The sequence below is a fragment of the Spinacia oleracea genome, chromosome 3 (assembly GCF_020520425.1).
Source record: "Spinacia oleracea cultivar Varoflay chromosome 3, BTI_SOV_V1, whole genome shotgun sequence".
NCBI classification, from domain to species: Eukaryota; Viridiplantae; Streptophyta; class Magnoliopsida; order Caryophyllales; family Amaranthaceae; genus Spinacia; species Spinacia oleracea.
Genome location: NC_079489.1, coordinates 26,370,074 through 26,381,473, shown reverse-complemented (window position 1 = coordinate 26,381,473; position 11,400 = coordinate 26,370,074). Strand labels below are relative to the sequence as shown.

General features: G+C 33.0%; 1 pseudogene; it reads left to right on the top strand.

Annotated features, from left to right (window-relative positions):
• Positions 1-514: 514 nt before the first annotated feature.
• On the top strand, positions 515-3,170 carry LOC110791398 (protein ARV 2-like; annotated as a pseudogene).
• The last annotated feature ends 8,230 nt before the right edge of the window (positions 3,171-11,400 follow it).

The following is an 11,400-nucleotide window of genomic DNA, read 5'->3' as shown; positions in this document are numbered from 1 at the left end:
TTATTCCTCATATTGACCTGGTTGCTTCTCTTCTTCTTTATCTCCCCGTTTTCAATTTCTGTTCTCTCATATTGACCTGGTTTATGTTCTTGCCCCTTCATGCTTGCTCCCCATTTTAACCTCTCTTTTCTCCCCTTCCTGCTTAATCTGATAAAAAATGGAAGAGACGGAAGACAAGGATGTTTTACAGACACATCTCGCCTAGAACCAGATCTCCAAGGTAAGGGCTTACCTACTTTTCTCGATCTCCTATTATATCGGTTCTCATTTTTTTAACTACTAGGGTTATAAAGATTTATGAAGTTTAGGTTTTTTTGGTTTACATGGATGATAATTTTATTTTTGAATTCGTTCTTTTTCCCGTCAATTTTCAGATCCAATTCTCGATTCTTGAAGTCTACTGTGTTTGATTTTGTTTTGGATTTTATGAAATTTAAACAATTAGAAATCATTGTACGGAGAATGCTATGATTGAGTTTAGGAAGATTGAAGGAGAATGCTGCTACAATTAAGAATGAGTGCTAATGTGGCCTTATCTGCCCAATGGAAATCAAATGTTTCTGGCGATGAACACACCTGGGTCACTTTAAGAGCAAGGTCAATTTTCTCACTTGCCTGTGGATGAATATTCGGCTATTATTGATTAATTTTTCGATATCATAATTGAATATGTTGTGGATCGAGTATTGATTTGGGGAACTTGGTGTAGTATGCATACATGATTGTATGCTTTTAATTGATATTTTTTATTCCCTTAATGTTTGAAGGACTTGAAGAATTAGTCCATCATATCGGAATGAGACATATATAATCATGATAGGAGCTATTATACAAGCTTTTTGTCTCTTTTTATGCTGATGAACTAGGGGTTAAAAAAATTCAAGAAGGAAACTAACATTTTCAAATTTCATGGTTCTCTTTGTGGCTTATCAATCCTTGTTCAGACAGTTTTTTTGTTTTCCTACCTAGGTTAAAGTATTAAAGAACATTTTAGATCATGTCACTTCATAGAGAATGTTTCTGGTGTCCCGGAAATCTTCTTTCACAGTCTCACGAAAGAGCAGTACACTCCAGGCTTCCTTTTCCTGCCGAGTTATGATTTCAGTGATGTATTTTTCTGAAAGTTATGTGTGTTTAGTTGTCTATTGACTTTACAATGATCTAAACTTGAAGCTTCCCTAGATCTAGATATCTAAATAAGCTCGTCTTTAGTTTGGAACGTAAATGACTAGACTATATATATAAGAGAAGCTTGCATATGTAATTAAGATGTGATATTTGCTGATGAGTACATAGAATGCGAGCTCTTGATTCTCGTCATTGATTTGGTCCTTCACAAGCCTCAAGCTTACAGGCACTTGCTCTTCAACGTGCTCCACCGCAATAATTCAGATTTTGACACCTAATTGTTCAAAGCATCCTTATTTTTTTTTGGCAATTCAAAGCATCCTTCTTTTTCCTCTTTGTTGATGCTTACAAGTTATGGATTTTGAATGAGACCTCAAAAGTGTTGTCGGTTTTGACATTGGGATTGAAATCTTTGGGATGTTCCCTTATAGGGAATTTGGTGTTCTTTTTGTGTTTTCAAGGAGATTTTATACTTTTATAGAGGGTTTTTCTGGGTTCAAAGATGTGTTGCTCACCGTGGTTGTTTCAAGTTACTTGAAGATTTATATGCTGTCCATGTTGATCTGGGAATTCCCTGCTTCAATGGTTCATATCATTGATTTGTTTGTTATGTCATCTAATCTGGTAGCTCTACGGGTGATCTCTGAATCCTCTTTTACTAAATGTGTCGGGTTGTGCCTGGGTGCCCATGCCATGAAGTTCTTTGTAAACTGGATGCTAAAATAGTGACGATGTTGCTGTTGAATTCTGGGTCATTCAATCATTCATTTACAGGATTCCATACTTCTATTCTCGGTTATCAGATATAGTGAGTTGGATGCTTTAAGATCTATTCGCGGTTATTGAACATGTTTAGAGAGAACACTCATTTTTTATTTTGACTGAATGAATTATCTGGTTCCCTTGATCTAGAATAAAATGTGTTTATTATGTTGCACTTTGAGCACAATTTTTTTAGTAGCAGGTTGGTAACATCTAACATGGATTCCCAGAAGAATCCAGCTGAAACTAAATCATCTGCTACTGCACCAACTCCAGCAATTGCTTCATGTCGGAGGAAGAAGAAAGATGATGCGACTTTCCTAGAGGATTTAAAGGGCCATATTGATGAGTTTATCGATGCTTCCATGGATGAACATAAGTTATGCTTCACAAAAACCATTCAAAAGGTATGTTTTTTTTTATTTCTATTAACCGCATTTAGTGATATGATGTTTTAAATATTTTGTACTTAATTAATGCTCAAAACTCTTGTGTGAAGGGCAGATGTTTTCAATATCGAAGGTAGTGGCACAACGGAATTCTGAGCAGCAGGAAGTAGAGAGTGTTCTTTTTACCCCTGTTTAGCGTTAGTTTTGACTTTTGAACACCGTTATAAGTTAATAACGTATATTTATGATATTCTATCATCTAGGATAACTACGTAATAAACTTGTGACTTATATTCACTTACAGAAATGTTTACTTCTTTGCAAATATGCTTCCTTTGTATCCTGTGCTTTAAAAATCTGTCTAATTCTGAGGATATTCTAATTTGTTGTTGGTATCTTTTGTTTGAGGAACTCTTGGCAACATCTACTAAGGTTGTTATCACTTGGGCACAAAGTGTGGCTTCAGAAGGTACGCTATGAAATCCGAAAGAGCCTTATTTTATCTGCATTTGAATGTTATAACTTATGAAGTTCAATTTGGAAATGGACTCAGACCACCCGCGAACCACAGGAATCAACTGTAGACCGTCGCATTTGAGGAACAACTTGAAATAGTACACTACTTATAGCACTATGACAGGAGTTGTCATGATGTAGGATAAGAGCTCCAAGGATATGGTCCCCCAAAGTAATAGGATTGTTACATTGTAGTCAGCTCATGAGATAGCAGCTGATTGTAAATGGTTATATGAGGGTGTTACGGATGCAACAAAAAAGATGGTTTAATGTTGCGCTTAAATAGTTATTTATGTAGATGGATTCAACCATAAACATTTCCCGTAGTTATTGATGAATCATGTAATTCTTGTTTAATTAGTATAGTTTTTTGGCTAAGTTCCTTCCTTGGTTATTTTTCCCTAATCATTTTGATTATTTGCTAATTTAATTTTACCAATTAATTTCAATATCTTGGGGGACCGCGCGCGTTAGCGCGCGGTCCAACAACTAGTTAAAGAAAAAACACTATCAATTTTCATATTTTGGTTTATTTACCGGAAAGTCATTGGAAAAAAAACAGTAGGAATAAAGGGTGTAGATTGATGGGAAGGGCAGGCATGACCATTAACATGCATTACAGGCTTATCATAGGACACATAAAATGGCCCATCGTTTGAAGGGGTCAAATACAAAATAAGCTTGGCCCAGTTGTATGAAAAAAAATGAAAAAAGGCCACACAAAATTGTTGGGGTTGTACACTTGTACCTATGGATGAAGATGGGCGGGTCCAGTGAAACCCAAACTATATTTACACTCTTTCCGTATTTATTTAAAATATATATTTTGACTGACACGTAGTTTTATAAGGGTGAGTTAAATTTATTACTTCTTTCGTTCTGGAAATATCGCATTATTGTTGACTTTTACTTCTCTAATCATTACTTTGACTCTTAATATCTTAAATCGTGTGCAAGTAAAAATTATAAAAAATTAATATTTAGAATGTATATATCGATATGAATCTAACATGACCCCACATGACTAAAATTTTCTTGTGTACGAATCACAAAAAATGGCTAAAGTCATAGTGTAGAAAACAAATGGTGCGATATTTCCGGAATAGAGGAACTAAAATAAGATGAAAGTGGGGTATTGAGTTATTACGTAAGAAATTGCTAGTGGGTAATTATTTATTGTAGTAAATGGGATCACAAGAGGGAGAGAAAGATTAATATAATTGGAAGTGAGAACCATTACATAACATAAATAGAAAAAATATTTTTTAACAAAGTACGCCCGAATAAGGAAAATGTATCTTTTAAATAAAGGGAAATTCTTTATGGTAGCATTGTACTTTTGCATATTCTCGTTGGTAACAAAATCCGTGCCACTTTCTCTAAAATAGCATTAGAAATGTAAATTCTATCTAATATAACACTATTCATTAATTTCAACCTAATTAGAGTTAATCGTGGTTAACTCATTCCCTCCAAAAGTTCTAGGTTATAAACAAACAGACCCTTTTTTATTCTTTGACGGCAAACCAACATACCCTCGTTTCCCCCACAAATGTTGTTTGTGTTTTTCCTATCGTCCTCTTCCATCTCCTTCCTTGGATTTTTTTCTCGAGTTTTCCTAATTTCTTTTTATATTCAAGTTCCTTCAATTCTAATTCTCTTTCAGCGATTTTTTTCAACTTCCATTTCTGTGTTTAGTTCTATTTCCGGATCAATTTTATGGTAAAAATCTGAAGATCATAATTGAGAAAAGAAGGAAGACCTAAGTTGTGCTATTTTCAATTCATCAATTGTTTGTTTGTTTGTTCATTAAATCGATTCAATTCGGTGAAAAAGGCGATGCCGTTTCCACATTCTTCCCCCAAAATCAAACTAACTTGGGACCAATTGGACGAAGTCGCACATTCACAATGTAGTTACTCAGGTCTCAACAAGACAGGAGGTCATTTCTTGATGTAGGTCAATGATGGATTCGGAGTGGTGAGAGAACAATTACTACCCGTCGCTCATGAAAGAGGGGAAGCACATTGTACATAATAAATAACAGACTATTTTCTTACCATTTAACTGAACAATTGAGAAAAGCAGGAAGAAGATCATTTATACTACAAAGAATATTACAGACTTAAGATTAGGCATTGATCAGGGAAGCCTTCTGATTGAAGGATCATATATATCCATGCTATATGGCCTCTGGCTAATAGGCTGCAAGGACGTGGAAAAGGCTTAGCTTTTAGCTACTTTAGTGTGGGTGCAAGTGCACCTTTGTAGTTTGATGTTGCTGATGTAAAATTGAAGGGTTTAATGTAGTACTCCGTATGTTTGTGGAACAATAACCTACAAATTAAATAAACAAATTGATATGAATATACGGAATATTTGTTTCTTTAACATGCCCAGAATCCAGATTGAGAATTTGCATCTCTGACAACTGATCAAGAGATTCAAGTACTCAGTTTTGAGTCTTATGATAGCAGAAATCTGATTCCATCTATGACATTATCAGAGAAGTTGTTTGGGAGAATGGACTGTAGTACTAGTACACATACGTTCCATCATTTAGTAAATTTTAATGATACTTAACCACAGTTAGTATTGGATTGGTTAATTAGGTTGAAATCAATGAAATAATGTTATATTAGACAGAATTTAGATTTCTAATGCTATTTTAGAGAAAGTGGTAGAAATTTTGTTACCAATGAGAATTTGCAAAAATATAATGCTACCATAGAGAATTTCCCTTAAATAAAATACGAAGGAGTATTTTTCATGTGGTCCCAGATCTGTCTCAAATTTATTGGGTCTAAAAAATTCAAACCCTTACCCAGATCCAATGGGGTTGGTGGTTCTTGGGTCTAAAATGGGTTGGATCTTGATATTTTATTAACATGTACGGATTAACATTTTTGAACCTAATTTTTTTTTTCTAGAACATTATTTTAACCATCATTTCCCATAACATTTGTATATAAATATCATAAGTTAATATATATTAATTCCAATACAATCTAATGTCAAAAATATACTTAAACGTACTTAAATTAATATTGTCTATGGGAGATTTGGACCACTTCTGAGTCTAAAAATATTGAACAAAAACACAGACCATTTTTTTAACAGTTAGATACAAATTCGGCTCAGATCCAATATATCTAAAATATTTGAACCCGTACCCTAAAAAATAAGGTGGATCCAACAAGGTCTAGGTCGGTCCTAAATCCATGATCCAATAAGGTGGATCCACATTGGCTCATTACAACAATTCCCCGAAGTATACATCAAGCCTACCATTCTTTTTACACGCAAACTCCAAATCTCATAAATTAAATAAACGGATTTTTCATGAAATACCCCTGAATTTTGGCGAAATTCACCAAATGCCCCTCGACTTTCAGAAATTCATAAAATACCCCTATTTCAATACTTAATATACCATCAAAATTCGGGGATATTTTATGAAAAATGCGTTAAATAAAATATTGCCTTTAAATTTACTTGTTGAGGCCTAATTTAGTGCATAGCACAAAATGTTTACATACTTTGTGTCGCGCTTGTGGAAGAGAGAAAATGGAAGAGGGGTAATCTCTTTAATTAACCTAATAGAATAGTCGACAATAATTTACATTACTGGCTTTCAATGATACCCAAAAGATTTACTCTTCATAGTTTAGTTATGTTAAGATTAGATCAGAAGAACACAAATCTTAATTAAAGCCTCCCTTTTCACAAAAGATAGGGTGTTTAACTATTTAATTATCTATACTAATGGAAACTAGATAAGAAATGACAATAAAACCCCTTATTATTAGGAGTACAAATGTACAATCATCGTACAAGCTAATTTGATAGAGGTTAGTTTGGTAATAAAGATACAAAAATTATGGGCTTACCGGCTTAGGCTTTGTTGGAAAAAGGGAAGTCACATGGGAAGAAACTAAGCATCATGTGACCACATGCTTAAGGATACTCCCATGTTATTAATCTTTGGAAGAGAAATAACTAAATAAGAGTAGTAGTCAAACTAACCATGACTTATCTATGTTTGACTAATTATAATTAGTTCTTAATATCCTTAATTAGTATTATTGCCAACTAAGCTTACGATGGAGTATCTACACTTGAGGAGTTGAGAAGGTGGTCCCTCTTGAATTCAATATCTCCCACCTGGTTCCCTTGTCCTTTAGTGAATCTAGCTATAAGAATAAAGTACATTTTGTGGTCATTCATTCATTTACCCCCTATTTTCGATTCCCCATCTTATTTGGACATACTAATACACTTCACTCGATCCCATAGAGGAATTACTCCCTCCATCCCTTAATACTCGCACCGCTTTCTTTTTCGAGCCGTCCCTTAATACTTGCACCGTTTCTATAAATGGAAAATTATACTAATATTATATTATTTCTCACACTTACTTTCTAACCCCACCTACACCCTATTCCCTACAAAAAATATTTAAAAATTCACACCTCCACTCACCACTCACCACTCCCCACATCTTACACATTTCCCACTAACTATATTAAAAAAATACCCCACTATCAACTAACACCCATTAAACTAATAAGTCAATTCAAATGTCTTAAACTCCGCACCGGTCAAACCGGTGCGAGTATTAAGGGACGGAGGGAATATTATGATATACTTTTCCTAAACGGTCATATTTTATTAAAGAATATTTTTTTTTTATTTTGGTATGTTATGGTCTCCACTTTCAATTATATTAACTAGTCTTGTATACATGCAAAAGTATTAAAAAACTTACAATTATTTTGTTACTACTAACATATCCCAACGAAAAATCAAAATCTTAGTACTGAAGTAAAATAATTAAACATATAAAAAAGGTGTGTATCACTTTTTTATTTTGCTCGCAATATATTTGCTTAACCATATGCACTCCTCCGCCCAATCGATGTGCAACACATATCTAACAGTATAAGAATGTTAAGGATTAAAATCTCCAGTTGGTGAAGGTATCACCCATGAAAAAGCTTTGCTTCCGAAGTATGGGAATACTTTTTCCATGACCCATGAATACTTTTCCGAAGCATCACACGGGTAATACTTTTTCCATCACCCGAGTGCGTCCATTAGGATGCATGAACGTTAAACAATATGTTTTAATGTTAAATACAACATGAGCTAATTAATTCAGAAGTTTGTGAAGTCAGAGTATTAGATTATTTTAAGGTTTTATTTAGATTAAAATTGAGTTTTTTTTTCCGCTAAAACGAAAGTTATAATTTAAAATAAATTAATTTTTTTTGATGCATTTGTTTGTCTTTTCCGCTAAAACAAATGTTTTAATTTAAAATAGAATAAATATTTTATTTTGATGCCTTTTTCTTTTCCGCTAAAATGAAAGTTTTATTTTAAAATAGAATAAATATTTTATTTTGATGTTTTTTTTTCTTTTCCTCTAAAAAGAAAGTTTAATTTAAAACATATTAAATATTTTATTTTAATGCCTTTTATTTTATTTTCCGCTACATTTTTATTTTATTTTAAATAGATTAAATATTTTTATTTTAATGCCTTTTGTTTTTCTTTTCCTCCATTTTTTTTAATTTAAAATAAAATGACGATTATTTTGATGCCTTTTTCTTTTTCTTTTCCTCTAAAATAAAAGTTTTAATTTAAAATAAAATAATTTTTTTATTTTAGTGTTTTTTGTTTTCCTTTTCCTCTAAAAAGAAAGTACTTCGTATTAATTTAAAATAGATTAAATATTTCCTTTTGATGCTTTTTGTTCTTCTTTTCCTTTAAAAAGGAAGTTTTATTTAAAATAGATAAAATTTTCATTTTTAGAGAAGATTTACGGGTATTGTTATTCAATCTTAACCTCATTCAATACTACACTTAGAAATCACTGTCATATACTCATATCTCTTCTTATCTCCTTATATCTATCTGGTTCATCATTATCACTTCACTCTCCTCCTATTTCTTTTTTCTCTCCTCGGATCTGCACACTCAAAATGGCGATTAACCCCTTTCATTTCTCTGGTTCATCTCTCTCATCTTGGTTCATTTCTCTCTGGTACATCTCTCTCGTTTCTCTCTGCTCTTATTTCCTTTCTCTTTCCTCAGATCTGAGCAATTAAAATGGCCGATTATTCCCTCCTCTCTCTCACCTCTTTCCCGTCTTGCTCGCGATGCGTTTAGGCGATTACTAAACAAGAATCAACAATCAACAATTCGTCAAAACCAAACTCTCTTTGTTGAATCGCCGATTACCCATAAATGATGAGCAACATTTTCGTTTCAGTTTGTTTAAGTTGCAACTTTTAATTTATTTCTTGCTAATTATATTGTATCTTTATGGTTTTATTTCCTTATAAATTTCCAGATCTTTTTGTTTGGTTTTGATTTATTGTCTTGTTTGTGTGATTTGAGTTTGGTAAAGTTTTTGCATGGGATAACTCATTAAAGCGTTTTGCTGGGCGAGGTGCCGGAGGCGATGGGAGAGGCACTAGTCGAGGTGCCATTCAAGGCGATGGGCGAGGCGCGCGTGGAGAAGTGGAGTGAGGGACAACAGGCTGCTGCGAGTAGTGCTGTGGGAGCAGGCTGCGGCCTGCGGGTTTTGCTGAATTCGTTAAAATGATATTCATTTTGCTCATGTCTATTTTTTGGTTTTGTTCATTGTTGCTATTTTGGAGTTTTAGATGATGGGTTTTTATTACAGAAATGATTATATTTGTTCCATGAGTCATATGGTTTTGCTCAGTCAGTTTTTAATGGATGCTCCAGTAGGTTTGCTTCTGGAATTGTTGCATTAATACTGTTGATCTTTGAGATTTTTGGTACGGGTTTGATAGTACAATGATTCATTTTGTTCCATGATTTATATGATTTTTCTCAGCAAGTGATTAAGTGATGCTCCAATAAGGTTGCTTTACCTTTGTCGATTTATATATGCATATCTCGATTTACCTTCAGTGACATTTAATTTACCTTTATTTTAATTTTGTGAGGTTAAGCATGTTTTATTTTTTTTCAGGCCTTTTTTTTTGTTTTAAGGAAATTGTTGGATATTTAGGTTTTAGTTTAAGGATTTATTATTGCTTCACTAATTAAAGCGTTTATTAGTGGAAATTTTGTTTTTTTGCTGGGCTTTGTGTGTGGTTCAAATTTGAGCCAGAAAAGTGGTGTTCAACTTCTAGTTGGTTGAATTGTGGTAGCTTACCATTTTCGGGCAAATCCCCCAATTACTCTTATGCCCCCAGAAGTGAATATGAATATAGCTTCATAGTTGTTCTGCTGTGAATTCCCATGTGGTTAATGTTTGGTTTGATTTTTTTTGGAAAAAAGATTTGGCTTTGTCCAAACTTTTCAATGGTCACAGATTTAGCCAAACTTTGTTATTTTCTATTGAACTGTGATCTGTTCGTTTCCATTTATCTTTTAATTTGCAATTTAACCAATTTCTTTTTAATAACTTTTACTTGACTGAGATAGTATGCCACACATGCATTTGGCGTAGATGTATTTGGGATTGTGAGTTAATGATGCCTAGTGATTCAATTAGTAGTTTTAAGTTGCACTTTGGAATTATCAATTGGAGTCTTGGATATGTGATTGGATGAGGAATTACTTATGTATCTCAGATTTATATTATCAATCAATTAGCCTATCTCAGATGTATAATGGTCATTGTTTTGAACTGTGAAGTTTTTGGGTTGATATTATTATTGCAAATTTCCTCATTGTACTGTGAGTTAATGATGCCTAATGAATTCAATTAATAGTTTTAAACTGCGAGGTTTAAACTATGAAGTTTCTGGGTTGATATTATCATTGTACGTACTCTTTGTCAACCCAGACACGAACTGTGAAGTTTCTGTTAGGTCATCGCACTCTTTATGTTAGTTGTAACAAAATAATTTTAAGGTTTATGTAATTTTGCACGCATCGTATTCAAAGAATCTTAATGTTCTGATTCCAAATTTTTGTATAGTGATAATCCCCTGTTTGATACCTAATGTTGATATTCTTAATAAATACATAACCTTCTATCTTTGAAGCTCTTCATTTCTCTGTTAAAGGATGCCTTTTTTTCCTGTTATGAGTGTGATTTTTTTGCTTTTGATTTCTTTTGTGATTTTATCTTCTAATGGTTATTGATGAATGTGTTAAATATCCTAATCCTCATTGTACTTGTATGTTTCTTCTGTTATATTTTTTAATTATGAAGCTTGATTCTTAATCTGTAAAGTTCTTTTGCAGGCTCAAAATTTATGGTTTACCTGTGGCCTTGTTTATGTTCCAGAGCCTGGGTAAGCCTTTTTCAGTCACCAATTTAGTCAATTTTGGACTGTTATTTTAACGACATTTTAAAAAAAATGCATAACCAAGAATAAAACACAACAAATACATGCAATATTACGATTAAATAATCTTTAATCGGTTGATGGAAAACATATCTTATTATGCTAAAGTTTATCTCAGGTAGTTATTGTATGCAATGATGGAATCAGAAATTTTAAACCTGCAAACAAATATGGATTGTGGACTGTAATAGGTCTATTAAAGCGTTATATGTTAGATGTCATATATAAAAAAACAATAGGCCGTTTTCGTAATAAAAACTCATCATGTA